At 44.8% G+C, this 16,286-nt stretch overlaps 1 protein-coding gene across 2 annotated transcripts in view; it reads left to right on the top strand.

Moving 5' to 3' along the window:
• Window positions 1-16,286, top strand: part of GNG12 (G protein subunit gamma 12) — a 252,881-nt gene that overhangs the window by 109,580 nt on the left and 127,015 nt on the right. For both annotated transcript variants that reach the window (XM_089660748.1, XM_089660750.1), the window contains exon 2: window positions 4,493-4,549. The gene's annotated coding sequence lies outside the window, so the exon portion shown is untranslated. The remainder of the gene's footprint in view (window positions 1-4,492; window positions 4,550-16,286) is intronic.

The following is a 16,286-nucleotide window of genomic DNA, read 5'->3' as shown; positions in this document are numbered from 1 at the left end:
GGGAGTGCACGGTCCGGGGAGGCCGGATATAGGGAGTGCACGGTCCGGGGAGGCCGGATATAGGGAGTGCAGGGTCCGGGGAGGCCGGATATAGGGAGTGCAGGGTCCGGGGAGGCCGGATATAGGGAGTGCACGGTCCGGGGAGGCCGGATATAGGGAGTGCAGGGTCCGGGGAGGCCGGATATAGGGAGTGCACGGTCCGGGGAGGCCGGATATAGGGAGTGCACGGTCCGGGGAGGCCGGATATAGGGAGTGCACGGTCCGGGGAGGCCGGATATAGGGAGTGCAGGGTCCAGGGTTAGGTAACACTTTAACATTGCTTTACTTTAAATGAATGGTAAGTCTTGAATATACAGATATGGATTTAAGTCTCATATATCCCAAGTGTTGCTGGCATTATACAGTGATATATAACTGCTCATCTAATGCAGTCCCTTTTCCTCTCTTTTTCCATCTATTGAGCACTTCCCAATTACTGAGCAGAAATATCTCCAATGTTTCCGCAGCAGCTGATTTAATTTTCTCTAATTATGTCCATTTATGGAAACTGTACCGATCCATAGTCTATATTTGTATCATCCTTGCTAGTTGTAGCATCTGAACATATATAAATTATTGAAGAGGAGAATGTGGTTCCAGACGCAGTACAATACACATAAAACCTATCAGTGTGATTATTAAACTATACTAGTGATTGTTCTGTAGTGTGCTTGTTTGTTTTTTTTTCTCCGCTGTCAAAACCTCGAGTCCTGCTGTATCTGTATGATTTGTGTTTTAATACCAGACTTCACCATAAGATGCACTGAAGGTGTGGCATGTCACGGCTGTCATCATGGCGGCCACCTTCACTTGCCCTGCAGAATCCTAGGCTTTGCATACAGTGTTCCCAGCACTCCAGTTTGCCATCACCTACAGATCCTGTGCATTTCCCTGCTTAATATTTCCATGTGAAAGTATGTAACGTGAAATCTATGTCCATTGACTTCTCCATCACATCCAACAACGCCACCATCAAACCTGCCAGGCCAGAGTACTTGGGGCTGGAAGGATAGGTTGGAGTCCAGAATGACACCAAGTCCAATCTTTAACAAACTCGTGCAGACTCCACCTCCGCAACATCGCCAAAATCCGCACGTTCCTAACCCCAGAAACCACTAAACAGCTCATCCACTCCCTCATCATATCACGACTCGACTACTGCAACTCCCTCCTCACTGGCCTGCCTCGCCGCTGGCTATCCCCGCTTCAGTCCATCCTGAATACGGCTGCCAGACTCATTCACCTTTCCAACCGCTCTGTTTCCGCCACCCCCCTCTGCCAATCCCTCCACTGGCTTCCGATTGCGCAACGGATCAAATTCAAAATCCTAACACTGACGTACAAAGCCGTCCACCATACTGCCCCGAACTACATCACTGACCTAATATCCAAGTACCGCCCAACACGCACACTCCGCTCCTCACAAGACCTCCTTCTCTCTAGTTCCCTGGTCTCCTCCTCCCATGCCCGCCTCCAGGACTTCTCCAGGGTGTCACCCATCCTCTGGAACTCCCTGCCCCAACCCATCAGATTATCACCTACTCTCCTCTCCTTTAGGCGCACCCTGAAAACCCACCTCTTCAGGGAAGCCTACCCCACCCCCTGCTAACCTGCCGACCTCCTCCACTCTTCCTACCACTCCATCCCCCACAGCTATCTCCTCCTGTACCACCACCCCCTCCCTCCTAGATTGTAAGCTCCAAAGAGCAGGGCCCTCGATCCCCTCATGTTTTGCATTGTATTGGTATTGTTCTGTCACATGTTCTGTCCCCCTTTGTAATGTACAGCGCTGAGCGAACTATTGGCGCTTTATAAATACTGTATAATAATAATAATTGCCTACGTTTCTTCCTCTATGATTCTCATATATTGCACTGCTGATTGTCGTGCCACAGCTGAATGAAAGGTAGCAGACTCAGAGATGTATTTAGCAGACCCCCCCCCATATACACTCCATATAGTATACTTTAAACTGGTATGTCCATAAAGAGCTGCAGGAACACACGATGACTGTCTGGCCGTGCCAGTAATAAAGTGCAGACAGCAGGAAACAAGCTTTTCATTCTGTTTAGCAAGATGCGGTTAAGGAATTACAAGTCCTTTTAAAGTCAATATCTTTCTCCATTGGCTTGTCTGTGCCAGTCGGGTTATGCGAGGCATTCATGGCAGATCTGTCATCTGATTGCATAAGATAAGGGGCATGGAGTGGGGGGGCAGGGGGTCCTGTTGCCTATAGCAGCAGCAAAGACCCTGTTCCACTCTTTTTAATGCAGCATAGCAAATTGGAGATTAGAAGGATCTGATTAGTTGCTATTGTAATTGCCTATTTCCTCCTAGTTTTCAGTGCGGCCATCAAAACAAATGGGACAAATGGTTGGGGGGGGGGATAAATTGGTGCCCTCTTTGTACAGCATGCTACCACTATAACATGTAGGCAGCTCTGCATTACTCACTTCTGGAGGCTTCCAAGTCTCACCAGTGAGGGTTTAGAAATGATGGGCTCTCTGGGACGCTGTTTCTGACTGCACGCCCAATCAGGCCATGTCTTATTGGAGACAGTTTGAGCCATTGCCAACCGAATTTTTTTAGAAATTGCCCAAAACTTGCCTGCCTTTTAGTTACACAAAGCCACAGGTTTTCATTGTGCACCATTACAACCTACTAGCCACCGGCGTCCTGACAACCAATGACATCATCAGTTGATGAGGATTTGACTCTCCCCTGCCCCTCCCTGTCAGTGCTGGGGTCACATTAGCTCCGGCGTCCTGACAACCAATGACATCATCAGTTGATGAAGATTTGACCCTCCCCTGCCCCTCCCTGTCAGTGCTGGGGTCACATTAGCTCCGGCGTCCTGACAACCAATGATATCATCAGTTGATGAAGATTTGATCCTCCCCTGCCCCTCCCTGTCAGTGCTGGGGTCACATTAGCTCAGTGATGGAGAAAAACTGAGGGAGAAGAGAAACATGGGAATACTAGTCAGTAGCAGTGTGCAAAAGTGTATTTGCTTTGGAAGAATAAATCCCCTCTAATGTGGGGTGTCCTACATGTGTGGATGTTGCTGCGTTATATAAAACTAATAGAATAGTTTTTCACATTTTAGAATGGGGTGCCTCAGGACTGTCCATTATTATAAAGGGTGCCTCAAGACTGTCCATTATTATAAAGGGTGCCTCAAGACTGTCCATAACTATAAAGGGTGCCTCAGGAATGTCCATAACTATAAAGGGTGCCTCAGGAATGTCCATTATTATAAAGGGTGCCTCAAGACTGTCCATAACTATAAAGGGTGCCTCAAGACTGTCCATTATTATAAAGGGTGCCTCAGGACTGTCCATTATTATAAAGGGTGCCTCAGGACTGTCCATTATTATAAAGGGTGCCTCAGGACTGTCCATTATTATAAAGGGTGCCTCAAGACTGTCCATTGTTATGAAGGGTGCCTCAGGACTGTCCATTATTATAAAGGGTGCCTCCAGACTGTCCAAAATTTTTAAGGGTGCCTCCAGACTGTCCATAATTTTAAAGGGTGCCTCCAGACTGTCTATAATTTTAAAGGGTGCCTCCAGACTGTCCATAATTTTAAAGGGTGCCTCCAGACTGTCCATAATTTTAAAGGGTGCCTCCAGACTGTCCATAATTTTAAAGGGTGCCTCCAGACTGTCCATAATTTTAAAGGGTGCCTCGGGACTGCCCATAATTTTAAAGGGTGCCTTGACTGAAAAAAGGTTGAGAAACCCTGTTCTAGAGCAGCCTTTCTCAAACTTTTCAACACAAAATGACTCTATCTACAACTCATGATACATTGGTGTGATAGTCAGTGGGAAGAATGCTCTTTAGGCCTGGTTCACACCTATGCAGTTTGCATTTGATCCATTTCTGCTTTTTTTGCAGTTGATTTTTGCACATGTTTTTAGATGCGTTTTGTGTTTTTCTGCTTTTTTTTTTGTTTTTGGCCAACTTGTTGCTGGGCATCTTAAAAACACAAAATGCATCATAAACTCACTACATGCGGTTTCTGCATTGACATATGTTGAACCAAAAATGCACTGTTTTGCAGTTTAGAAAAAGTCCCTGACCCTTTCAAAAAATGCAGAGATATAAATGTGTCTCATAGGAAACCATGTTAAATGGAATGTAGTGCAGTTTCCCACAAAATGCACAAAAAAAAACGCATAGGTGTGAACCAGGCCTTCCACTAGTGGTCATTGGAAAAATCAGTGGCGTCAGTGGGAACTTATCTGAGAGGCAGAAATTGCTCATCACCCAAGGTACCCCTAGCAACCTCTGGAGGAACCCTAGTTGAGAAACCCTGCTATAAGGTGTGGTCAGACCTACCTTTTTTTTGTTACCCATAGTACTATGTATTTTTCTTTTCTGATTCTTTCAGAGCCTCTTCCACAATTACATTGCTTTATGTTTTTGCTAACACTGGCATTTTCTTTTGCAGAATTACAGAGGACCACGAAGGCTTTAAACGGGTACGAGCAACTGTGACCCCTACTAGGTAAGTGCTGTCAATTCATTGATCAGTGCATGGGCAACTTTGGCAACAGTGCTGAATTTGCTTGTACCTTCATTGGGTTGTTTTTCTGAAATCCTAAAGCTGCACAGTTCTGCGTTTTTGCCTTTTTGTACACCATTATGTTTATGTAGAAGGTGGCAGATACTGGAGGGGATTTACTGAAAATGAATGGTGCAAAATCCGTTCTAGCCCTGCATAGAAACCAATCCGCTTCCAGGTTTTATTGTCAAAGCTTAAGGCCCCTTTCATGCAGACAGACCGATCGAATCACCTATGGCTCTCTATGGGGAAACCGATGTAAACAGATGTGTCCGTTTACACCCGCCTGCATCCGCTTCGATTTGGTCCACCATAAACAGATGGATGGGGATATCCATGTAGCCGATTGGATCGCATGACAGTCAGATTTAAATGTTTACATCCAACCGCCCCAAAGAGAACAGCGGGCTGTGTTCCATGTCTGCTTTGTACAAGCGGAGCAGACATGGGCCTGTCATCCGCCTTCTCAGTGGGGATCAGCGCAGTCCACCTGTGTGAAAAGGCCCTAATTGAAGAAACTGAAGTTAAAGCATTAACTAAAATTAAATATCTTCATAAATACAATTTGCTATTCAGCACGTTGTGGATTTTTTTTTTTTTTTATTATCAAATTGCTCTAGCTTTTGGGCTGAGAGGAAAGGAGAGGACTTTTCTAAAGTTGACTATAGTTAAAATGTAAAGTGAAACATTCCATATACAGGAAAATATAAATGCCTGCGTTCTACTGGGCTGCCAGTTTTTGCATTTGAAGAGCTACAAAATTCTACAAAAAATTCTACAAAACTTCTGGGAGTTTTACATATATATTATACATTCACATCAGTCCCTAACCCTCAAGGGGTGTACAATCTAAGGCCCCTAACTCACATTCATACATACACATACTAGGGACAATTTACACAGGAGCCAATTAACCTACCAGCATGTCTTTGGAGCGTCGGAGGAAACCAGAGTACCCGGAGGAAACCCACACAGGCACAGGGAGAACATGCAAACTCCAGGCAGGTGGTACCGTGGCTGGGATTCGAACCAACGACCCGAGTGCTGCCAAGGGGAAGTGCTAACCATTTAGCCACTGTGCTGTACATAGGGTATGGTACTTATATCGTGTTGTCAATTTACGCAGCACTTTACATATATATTGTACATTCACATCAGTCCCTAACCCTCAAGGGGCGTACAATCTAAGTTTTCTAACTTACATTCATACATACACTTACTAGGGACAATTTAGACAGGAGCCAATCAACCTACCAGCATGTCTTTGGAGTGTGAGAGGAAACCAGATTACCTGGAGGAAACCCACACAGGCACAAAGAGAACATGCAAACTCCAGGTGCTGTGGTTGGGATTCGAATCAATGACCCTAGTACTGCTAGGTGGATGTGCTAACCATTTAGCCACTGTGCTGCCCTGCATATCTATCTGTGTAAATTGACGATGCTATATAAGTACCTGTAATAAATGAAATAAATTAATGAGGTGGCATGCCACTTGTTGCTCTTTGTAAAATATGCTGACATCCTATAAGTGAAGTGGCTGAAGTTTAGCGTTAAAGGATAAGTTCACCTGTTTTTAGGGTGGAACGTGTACCATGTTCCCACTGCTGCAACCACTGCCGACCCACCACATCTAGTGACAGCTAGCTGGGAATCTTCTCTCCGAACTCAATGTCATAAGTAAAAAAACAAAACAAAAACAGCAGAGCAATACAAAGCAGCGTGCTTACACAGTAAAGCACACAGAGAAAAAAATTGTAAAACAGCACACAGTTAACCCTTTGATCACTCATGTTAACCCCTTCCTGCCCAGTGTCAGTACAGTGTTAATGGTTTTTATTAGCACCGATCACTGTATTAGTGTCACTGGGGATGTCAGTGGCAGTTAGTCAGTTCTCCCCCAGTGTCAGAATGCCTGCCGCAGTCCCGCTATAAGTCGCTGATAGCTGCCATTACTAGTATTAAAAAAAATTCCAGTATCTATACCGCCATTTGTAGACGCTATAACTTTCACGTAAATCAATTAATTTACACGTATTGGGTTTTTCTATTTAGCAAAGACATGGAGCAGAATACATTTTGGCCTAAGTTTATGACGAAATTTGATTTTTTTTTTTTTTTACTGGATATGTTTTATAGCAAAAGTCAAAAATATATATATATTTTTTTCAAAATTGTCATTTTTTTGTTTTCTAGCGCAAAAAATAAATGCACAGGCGATCAAATACCTCCGAAAGAAAGCTCCGTTTGTGGGGGAAAAAAAGGACATAAATTTAATTTGGGTGCAGAGTTGCATGACCGCGCAATTGTCAGTTTAAGTAACGCAGCGCCGTATCGCAAAAAATGGCCTGGTCAGGAAGGGGGGATTGTAAGCTCCCAGGATCAGGGCCCTCCTATCCCTCTTGTATTGAACTGTATTGTTCCTGTATTGTCTCCCGTTATATTGTAAAGCGCTGAGCAAACTGTAGGCGCCATATAAATCCTATATAATAATAATAATATATAAATCCTGTATAATAATAATAATATATAAATCCTGTATAATAATAATAATAATAATATATAAATCCTGTATAATAATAATATATAAATCCTGTATAATAATAATAATAATAATAATAATATATAAATCCTGTATAATAATAATAATATATAAATCCTGTATAATAATAATAATAATAATAATATATAAATCCTGTATAATAATAAGTGGTTAAGGAATGACAAAGTTATTGCAGGATAAACCGGCCCGTAGCAGAAATGTAAAAATTGCTCTGGCCTGTAGGGGGCGTACCACAACTGAGATTCACAAGGTAGTCCTAGAAGGTGAAGTCATTTTAGAGGTCATCCTACATGCTTGTTTTTCACCCTCTAGAGGGCAGACTGATGACAAGATATTTCATCTCTATGGAGAACTTGCACTTTAACCACCTAGTTACCAAAACGGTTTTGTTTCAGTTTTCCATTATTTTAACTTTCTAATTCTATACAACAGCCACCCAAATTACATTCTTCATGAAAAAATTATCTGTATTAAAATGCATATATTTCGTTTTCTATGGGACTGTTTTTTTTAACCCTTTTACATACTGTGTGTGGTATTATTTCTATACAGGATTTATATAGCGCCAACAGTTTGCTCAGCACTTTACAATATAACGGGAGACAATACAGCAACAATACAGTTCAATACAAGAGGGTTAGTATAAATGTTTAAAAACTAAAAATTCTTCCTGCGCCTAGTAAAACACTCTAATACAGGTTCTATCCTGCTGCTGTGCACTGTGATCAACACAAACAATGAAAAAAAAGGGAAAAAACAGCGCAAACATAGACCTTTACATGAAATCAATATTACAAAGTGCAAACATAAGTGAAAAATTAATCAGTGGTAAAGTCCATCAAAATAAACCAAAGTTCAAAAAATATTAGTGCAAAAAAGAAAAAGAAAAAAAGAAAAAATATTTTCAAATTCTTCTTCTAATATAGAGGAACTTCCACCTTCCACCCGTGAAAACCAATATCAAATGCACTCACCAGATAAAGGTGAAAAAAACGCCTCTTAGGAATTTTAAGGGATCCTACACCCTCTTTCGTATCCACTCTATAGGAATCCTCCTCTCCACCATAGGCTCCACCATCCGACCAGGGAGAAAAAAATCTCAGATAGTGTAATATTGTAAGACACCATTCATAAGTGAAATCAAGGATTAAGGTCACTCACATTCAATTCAATTAAAAAGGCATATTTATTAGGATCAGCTTCTTCCAGATAAACAGTAGATGCAAGGCAACCTCCCACGGAATCTCACATCACAGCTCCAGGTTTCAGCAGAAGCTCTACAGAGACACCGCATATACAGATCCCAAAAGATGGCCGCTGGAACGCACCGCTCAGCGTGCGCTCCACTCACCGGAAGTGACGTCAGACGTACGGAGTACAAACCGGAAATGCGTCAACGCGTTTCGCCCCTCCCATCGGGCGTTCTCGAGAACGCCCGATGGGAGGGGCGAAACGCGTTGACGCATTTCCGGTTTGTACTCCGTACGTCTGACGTCACTTCCGGTGAGTGGAGCGCACGCTGAGCGGTGCGTTCCAGCGGCCATCTTTTGGGATCTGTATATGCGGTGTCTCTGTAGAGCTTCTGCTGAAACCTGGAGCTGTGATGTGAGATTCCGTGGGAGGTTGCCTTGCATCTACTGTTTATCTGGAAGAAGCTGATCCTAATAAATATGCCTTTTTAATTGAATTGAATGTGAGTGACCTTAATCCTTGATTTCACTTATGAATGGTGTCTTACAATATTACACTATCTGAGATTTTTTTCTCCCTGGTCGGATGGTGGAGCCTATGGTGGAGAGGAGGATTCCTATAGAGTGGATACGAAAGAGGGTGTAGGATCCCTTAAAATTCCTAAGAGGCGTTTTTTTCACCTTTATCTGGTGAGTGCATTTGATATTGGTTTTCACGGGTGGAAGGTGGAAGTTCCTCTATATTAGAAGAAGAATTTGAAAATATTTTTTCTTTTTTTCTTTTTCTTTTTTGCACTAATATTTTTTGAACTTTGGTTTATTTTGATGGACTTTACCACTGATTAATTTTTCACTTATGTTTGCACTTTGTAATATTGATTTCATGTAAAGGTCTATGTTTGCGCTGTTTTTTCCCTTTTTTTTCATAGTATAAATGTTTGTCTAGATCAGCGGTTCTCAACCTGTGGGTCGCAACCCCTTTGGGGGTCGAACAACCCTTTCACAGGGGTCTCCTAAGACCATCGGAAAACACATATTTCCGATGGTCTTAGGAACCGAGACACCGCTCCTCTATCCGTCTCCAGGCGGATCCGCCCACATGCAGATACGTCCACATTTCCCTTGACCGCGATGTGTGTGCGGGATGACATGCCGCCCCTGTCATCTGGCCACATCTCCGGGATCACTCAACAGCTCCGCCTCCTCGCCAGTGATTGGCCGCTGGAACTGTAGCTCAGGAGAGGCACACAGGCGGCCAATCACCAGCGAGGAGGAGGAGCTAAGCAGCAGCACGAAGATCAAAGAAGATCGAGCGAGGGAGCGGCCGGAGAAGGAAGACAGCTGACAGGTAAGTGTCTGTAGCTGCTGCAGCCAGGTATGCTGGCTGTAGATGGGAGAGGGAGGGAGCGAGCCCAGGCTGGAGCAGGAGTCAGCAAGGTAAGTATCATTGGTGTCAGTGGGAAGAATAGTGCCCCATCATTGGTGTCACTAATATCAGTGATGGGGCACTATTCCTCCCACTGACATCAATGATGGGGCACTATTTCCTCCCCCCCTGACACCAACGATAGGGAACTATTCCTCCCCCCACTGACAACAAAGATGGGGCACAATTACCCCCCACACTAGTATCAATGATGGGGCACTATTTCCTCCCCCCACTGACACCAACGATAGGGAACTATTCCTCCCCCACTGACACCAACGATCAACGATGGGGCACTATCCCCCCCCCCCCCCCCACTGACACCAATGATGGGGCACTATTCCTCCCACTGATACCAAAGATGGGACACTATTCCTCCCACTGACACCAATGATGGGGCACTATTCCTCCCACTGACACCAATGATGGGGCACTATTCCTCCCACTGATACCAAAGATGGGACACTACTCCTCTCACTGACACCAATGATGGGGCACTATTCCTCCCACTGATACCAAAGATGGGACACTATTCCTCCCACTGACACCAATGATGGGGCACTATTCCTCCCACTGACACCAATGATGGGGCACTATTCCTCCCACTGATACCAAAGATGGGACACTACTCCTCTCACTGATACCAATGATGGGGCACTGTTCCTCCCACTGACACCAATGATGGGACACTGTTCCTCCCACTGATACCAATGATGGGGCACTATTCCTCCCACTGATATCAATGATGGGACACTATTCCTCCCACTGACACCAATGATGGGGCACTATTCCTCCCACTGATACCAATGATGGGGCACTATTCCTCCCACTGATACCAATGATGGGGCACTATTCCTCCCACTGACACCAATGATGGGGCACTATTCCTCCCACTGACACCAATGATGGGACACTATTCCTCCCACTGATACCAATGATGGGGCACTATTCCTCCCACTGATACCAAAGATGGGACACTACTCCTCTCACTGACATCAGTGATGTGGCACTATTCCTCCCACTGCAAAATTACAGTTATGAAGTAGCAACGAAAATAATTTTATGGTTGGGGGTCACCACAACATGAGGAACTGTATTAAAGGGTCACGGCATTAGGAAGGTTGAGAAGCACTGCCCTAGATGGTATTGTACACCGAGTGTGGCACATAAACAGAGAGAAGAAGTATCACCTTTATGTTGGAGAGGATGTGGGGCAATAGGGACAATGGCTCATATATGGTGGGAATTCCCAACAATTCAGTTTTATTGGCAGGAGATAATTTCTCATATACAGGAGATTTGGGGGACATCTATCCAGAAGGATCCATGGGTATGTCTTTTCTATAGAACAAAGTTGTCGGTAAAACAATTTAAAAACAGTTTATTATTTCATCTGATTGGTGCGGCAAAGGGTTTAATCCCTGGAAGGCCCAGGATCCATCAACAATGAGGGATTGGATGGACAGAGTAGAATATGTTCGTAGGATGGAGGAACTTTGTTACATGGAGAAAGATTACATGGAAAAGTTTAGAAAGATTTGGGGTAAATGGTATGAGTTTAAAACTTCAGAAAAATTCTTGAAAATGAAAGGTCCCCCGATAGTAGTACCAGAGATGGTTAAAGAGATCTATATAGATGATAGAGTATAGGTGCAGCGCTATAGTATTCAAGACCAACATTTTCAAATATAATGTGAACGTATGTAATAATTATATATGAATAAACGTTTTCAGCATAAAATTGAGTAATTATTGATTTTCAAACATAAAGTGACAAAGTGCAAATATTGTGCTAATATATCGTTCCGCAATCTAGTGCTAATAAAGTGATAATAGTGTGCGCATCAAAGTGCTAAAATATGGTTACGCATCTGGTGAGTGCGTAATCTTAACACATTCCTGGCACATCACCGAGTGATTGTTACAGTATACGAAGCACTTACCTTAAGATCATTCTTGGATGGGTCTACACATATAGCACTTTGTGGACATTCATTTGTTTATTTTATTGGATTTTTTATATTTTAGCACTTTTATGTGCACACTATTATCACTTTATTAGCCCTAGATTGCGGAATGATATATCCTCACAATATTTGCACTTTGTAAATCAATAATTACTCAGTTTTATGCTTAAAACTTTTATTCATATATATTTATTGCATACGTTCATATTGCACTTATTACATACGTAATACCATGGTGACACTGTACTGCTAGGATGACAGTATGTAAAAAAAAAAAAAAAAAACATAAATAATATAAAAAAATAAAATAAAAATGTAAAAAAAAGTTTAAAAATTATAGTTTTTGGTTATGAACTAATTTTTGCTTATTTTATTTTTTTTTTACTAAAAAGATAACGGAATAAATTTTATGATGAAATATTATTTATTTGCAAAATTTTATAAGAAAAACACTTTTTTCAAAATGTTTGGACTTTTTCTTTTACATAGCAAAAAAAATAAAAATCCCAGCAGTGAATAAATACAATGAAAATAAAGCTTTATCTGTCTGTAAAAAATTCATATGGGTACAGTGTTGCATGACCGCGCAATTGTCATTCAAAGTGTGATAGCGCTGAAAGCTGAAAATTGCCCTGGGCAGGAAGGGGGCGAAAGTGTCCGGACTGGAAGTGGTTAATAAATCTAAAGGAAAGTTGTATAATGTATGGCAAGCTTTATGCCAGGCCGCGATTTGCACGGTCACGAGAGTCAATTTGTTTGAATGGACTCCCATGCCCCGGGACATACAGGGAAGTAGTCCCTGCACCTCTTCGGAAATCGTAGCCCGCACAGGAACCGAGGATCTCAGTACGGTTGTGATTTCCAGTGCGGGCGGCGTGCCATTAGAAATAATGACAGCCGCCCACTGGTCCCGCATTCCTCTGTGTGGGTGGTGCGGGTACAGGTATTTGTGGGGGCCCCGCAGGGGCACCACCCACACAGATGTGAACCAAACCTTACACATATCAAAGTTTCAAAACTGTGTTCATTTTTGAGCAGTGCAGAAAGCGATGGGGGAGGGCTCAGGACAAGTCTGATCATTGGAGGAGAGCACAGTAGAGAACTGACCTTGCTGGGCTCCCATGCCTAGTGTGGACGGTTTTAATAGGAAAGCAGAGGGACTGGCAGGAACACCAGGGATTTCACACAAAGGAAGCAATACAAAGAGAACAGGAGACTTTTTCCTACAAGTACATGCTACAGCAGGCACATATCAGGAATATGAAATGCTGGGTTTACATATTCTTTACTCATCCAAGAAATCTAGTGCTGTCCAGTGCATTCTGCATGCTGATTGGCTCATTCACACATGGAAGAACATCAGTCACCACTAGGGCACCTAGAAAACAGTTGTTTGTTTTCACAGCAACACAGCCCACAGGGGTGATACAGTGACCTGCGATAAAATGCAGACATGCTGCTTTGCAGCTCACAGGAAGGCACTGCATGTCACTGTACAGCAGTGCAACTCACCATGCTGTGCTTGCAGTGACATGAAGTGACGCTTTATTCACTTCAAAAAAAAAAAAAAGGAAACTTTGTTGTGTTAAAATGCTAATCTTGCTGCCCCGTGCTGGCTTCACTGCAGCCCACAACTGACAGCTTCCTGCTTGCTACAATGGAGTGTTTACCATGTGGGCAGTGTGATTGGGCCATATCTAGATTTATATCTGTTTGCAGGAAGTATCTTAGGACTACAGGACATGGAGATGTGGAAAGGTAATTGATTTCTGCAGTCTAAACACATTTCCTGTCCTAGGATGACAACACCATAAGCTCAGTAAGTTACATAGTTAGTCTGGCTGAAAAAAGACAAAAGTCCATCCAGTTCAACCATTAGAAAAAAAAAGTTATAATCCTACACCCACAGTTGATCCAGAGCAGCGGTTCTCAACCTGGGGGTCGCGACCCCTTTGTGGGTCGAACGACCATTTCCCAGGGGTCGCCTAGGACCATCGGAAAACACATATTTCCGATGGTCTTAGGAACCGAGACACCGCTGCTGTCTCCGGCGATGTGTGGGCGGGATGATATGCTGCCCCTGTCACCGCCTCCTCGCCGCTGATTGGCCACCGGAACTGTAGCTCAGGAGAGGCACACAGGCGGCCAATCACCGGCGAGAAGGTGGAGCTTGGAGAGGAGGAGCCGAGCGGCAGCGCGCGGAGATCGAAGAAGATCGAGGGAGCTGCAGGAACGAGTGAAGAGAGAGGCCAGAGAAGGAAGACAGCTGACAGGTAAGTGCAAATTTTGCTGCTGCAGCCAGGTATGCAGGCTGTAGATGGGAGAGGGAGAGAGCGAGCCCAGGCTGGAGCAGGAGTCAGCAAGGTAAGTATCATTGGTGTCAGTGGAAGGGATAGTGCCCCATCATTTGTGTCACTAATACCAACGATGGGGCACTATTCCTCCCCTCACTGACACCAACGATGGGGCACTATTCCTCCCCCCACTGACACCAACGATGGGGCACTATTCCTCCCCCCACTGACACCAACGATGGGGCACTATTCCTCCCCCCACTGACACCAACGATGGGGCACAATTCCTCCCCCCACTGACACCAACGATGGGGCACAATTCCTCCCCCCACTGACACCAACGATGGGGCACTATTCCTCCCCCCACTGACACCAACGATGGGGCACTATTCCTCCCCCCACTGACACCAACGATGGGGCACTATTCCTCCCCCCACTGACACCAACGATGGGGCACTATTCCTCCCCCCACTGACACCAACGATGGGGCACTATTCCTCCCCCCACTGACACCAACGATGGGGCACTATTCCTCCCCCCACTGACACCAACGATGGGGCACTATTCCTCCCACTAACGCCAATGATGGGGCACTATTCCTCCCACTGACACCAATGATGGGGCACTATTCCTCCCACTCATACCAATGATGGGGCACTATTCCTTCCACTGACACCAATGATGGGGCACTATTCCTCCCTCTGATACTAATGATGGGGCACTATTCCTCCCACTGATACCAATGATGGGGCACTATTCCTCCCACTGATACTAATGATGGGGCACTATTCCTCCCACTGATACCAATGATGGGGTACTATTCCTCCCACTCATACCAATGATGGGGCACTATTCCTCCCACTGATACCAATGATGGGGCACTATTCCCCCCACTGATACCAATGATGGGGCACTATTCCCCCCACTGACACCAATGATGGGACACTATTCCTCCCACTGACACCAATGATGGGACACTATTCCTCCCACTGACACCAATGATGGGACACTATTCCTCCCACTGACGCCAATGATGGGACACTATTCCTCCCACTGACGCCAATGATGGGGCACTATTCCTCCCACTGACGCCAATGATGAGGCACTATTCCTCCCACTGACGCCAATGATTGGGCACTATTCCTCCCACTGACGCCAATGATTGGGCACTATTCCTCCCACTGACGCCAATGATTGGGCACTATTCCTCCCACTGACACCAATGATGGAGCACTATTCCTCCCACTGACACCAATGATGGGGCACTATTCCTCCCACTGACACCAATGATGGGGCACTATTCCTCCCACTGACACCAATGATGGGGCACTATTCCTCCCACTGACACCAATGATGGGGCACTATTCCTCCCACTGACACCAATGATGGGGCACTATTCCTCCCACTGACACCAATGATGGGGCACTATTCCTCCCACTGACACCAATGATGGGGCACTATTCCTCCCACTCATACCAATGATGGGGCACTATTCCTTCCACTGACACCAATGATGGGGCACTATTCCTCCCACTGATACTAATGATGGGGCACTATTCCTCCCACTGACACCAATGATGGGGCACTATTCCTCCCACTGACACCAATGATGGGGCACTATTCCTCCCACTGACACCAATGATGGGGCACTATTCGTCCCACTCATACCAATGATGGGGCACTATTCGTCCCACTCATACCAATGATGGGGCACTATTCCTCCCACTGATACCAATGATGGGGCACTATTCCCCCCACTGATATCAATGATGGGGCACTATTCCCCCCACTGACACCAATGATGGGACACTATTCCTCCCACTGACACCAATGATGGGACACTATTCCTCCCACTGACACCAATGATGGGACACTATTCCTCCCACTGACACCAATGATGGGACACTATTCCTCCCACTGACACCAATGATGGGGCACTATTCCTCCCACTCATACCAATGATGGGGCACTATTCCTCCCACTGACGCCAATGATGGGGCACTATTCCTCCCACTGACGCCAATGATGAGGCACTATTCCTCCCACTGACGCCAATGATTGGGCACTATTCCTCCCACTGACGCCAATGATTGGGCACTATTCCTCCCACTGACACCAATGATGGAGCACTATTCCTCCCATTGACACCAATGATGGGGCACTATTCCTCCCACTGACGCCAATGATGAGGCACTATTCCTCCCACTGACGCCAATGATTGGGCACTATTCCTCCCACTGA

Source organism: Staurois parvus, unplaced genomic scaffold (assembly GCF_062004578.1).
Source record: "Staurois parvus isolate SC_StPar_1 unplaced genomic scaffold, SC_StPar_1.0 ptg001270l, whole genome shotgun sequence".
Taxonomy (NCBI): Eukaryota; Metazoa; Chordata; class Amphibia; order Anura; family Ranidae; genus Staurois; species Staurois parvus.
Note: the sequence above shows the minus strand (reverse complement) of the source record. Positions and strands in the feature narration are given on the sequence as shown.